Consider the following 2,382-nt stretch of genomic DNA (forward strand, 5'->3'; position numbering starts at 1 on the left):
AGTTGACCCCACCAGTCCTTACTGACCCCAAAGCCAGACCGAGAAATGACTGTGCTCTAAGACACTGTATTTGACAGTGACACGGTCATGGCAGCTAACACACTGTTTAAAAGTAAATATGGAAAACGGTGCCCCGTGTTGTTTTACATATTCCCCACATATGCCTGTCCCTGTTAGTGAACACCTCCCTGCTATATATTTTATATACTTTATTTATGGATGGCCACAAGCCCACAGTCTCATCATACGCAGTACAGTGACCACGACAGTCAGTCCTTCTTCATTCACAGAGCGTCACTCTTTAACAGTTCACACGGTACCAGTCTGTAGCCGCCTTTTTATTAACATGTTTATTGGGCTTATAAAAATATAATAAGTTATATAAACAGAATTACATAAAATATTCACAATTATGACTTCACCGGGCTAAGGGCCTCAGACCTAGCCTGAGCGTTTACTAAATACCTTTAAGGGTTGAAAAATAATGATAGTCTCCAGACGAAGATGGCAGCATGGAGTTCCAGCCTTGGTCAGTGAGAAACGTGATGGTCTTGCCGATTCTGATCTCTACAGCGTAGGCAAAGCTCATTGAAGCAGACCCTTCCTGGATTTATTGCCAAATAAAGTAAAAGACAAGGGACGAGCTCCCCTAAATCAGCAAGCTGGGAGTCAATGAAACAACACGGATGCTGGCTGCCCTCAAGCCTTGAGATCTAATAGGTGAACTGAGAGGCCAGCCCACACTGCCCACGGCAGCTGCCCATTCCTCACCAGAAAGACAGTCGGGAGGAGAGGAGCCTGCTGTCGTAGCCTCGCCCACTCATCACAGATGACCTTTACAGACTAATGAAGGGAAAGCTCGACATCATTACTGAAAACCGGGGGTAAAGGGCACGGCAGGATCTCGAAAAGGAATTAAAAGGATAATTACGCAGACTATTTAACTCGCAGGATACAGCAAATACCTTCTTTTTTAAAAAAATCGCAAACGGACACAGTAAAATGATCATATCATATTAAATATTCAGGACCTAATTATGGTCCTCTCACAGTATGTTCTGTATTCCGTGGCGGGAAATTGCTGAATGGTTTCAAACGTACAACTGATTCCCACCCCGAAGGCTTCTGTTCAGTCCTATGTCTTGTCATTTAAAAACAAAAAACAAAACAAGCCCACCGCTTTCTCAACCAGAGGCTTTATTGCAACTTAACTATCACTGCAGCCAGCGCTTCAGGAGGGAGCCCAGCATTCAGCTGGGCATTAACCCCCTGGCGGGAAAGCTCCCCTGAATTCCTTTTCTTGGCAGTTACAGGTGAAATAAGAACAATGCCCCTTTAGAAGCTTCCTCGCTGTAAATGCTCTGTCCTACAGTTGCCCTTACATGAGAATCCCTGATAGGAGTTCCTCCTTTTCTCTCTTTGTGTGGCTGCCCGCGCTGTATCTACCCGACAGAGGCCCCTCAGCCTCTCCTGTCCTGCCTCCATTTTCTTTTGCTCACCTGAGCCTTAACTTTCCTGACCACAGACATTGGCAGAAGAGAAGCTGGGGCTGGGGGAGGAGATGACAGCCCCCTGGGATGACACCTCCAGTCCTGCTGGCCTAGCTCTGTACTGCAACCTCAGGCTCTACCATCCCTCGCTGGCCCAGGATGCTGTCTGGACTCACACAAGCCTCATTCGTGAATTCCGGCTACTCCCGCAGTCTAGAATCGGGCATGGACAAACTCCTATGAAGTCGTCATCTCCCTTTCTAGAGAGAACACACCCGTTTGAAGGACAACAATCTGACACACTGTAACAGCTCTCTCTGTGAGTGATGCTGGAGGCCAAATCTGCCCACACTTCCGTTGGACTGGGCAGACATGCCTTGTGCGGCAGTGACATACCCCCAAGTTCTTCCGCTAGTGACTGCAAGGCTTGTATCATTGTGGGCGACTGCAAACACAGGTCAAGCCACCCCTGAAGCCATAGAGCACCCCGACAGACTGCTCCATCTGCAGCAATGGAGGAAGTGGGACGTCTGTACTTTGTAGGTTTGTCTGTACTAAAACCTTCAAGCTATTCTCTTCATAAGGATGGTCCCATTTCTCAACTTCACGAGACGCTGTCACCATTCTCAGAATTATTGCTACATTTTCTTAGCATCCCTTCATTTAGCCTGTTTGCTGTTCTGGTGATGTGATTGTAGCATGCCCTCTGTCTCCCACCAAGCGTCCCCTGACAGACAGGACGGGGTTCTTCACCAGCATCATTCCCACATGTCCATCTGAGTGATCAGCAGGCTCCTTAGGTCCACCTAAGGAATACAGTGACCCACCAGGAAAAGCCTTGAGTTTCGGCAGTCCGATGGCATCACTCACAGCTTGCAGTGGCCTCGTCAGA

The sequence above is a fragment of the Microtus ochrogaster genome, unplaced genomic scaffold (assembly GCF_000317375.1).
Source record: "Microtus ochrogaster isolate Prairie Vole_2 unplaced genomic scaffold, MicOch1.0 UNK113, whole genome shotgun sequence".
NCBI lineage: Eukaryota > Metazoa > Chordata > Mammalia > Rodentia > Cricetidae > Microtus > Microtus ochrogaster.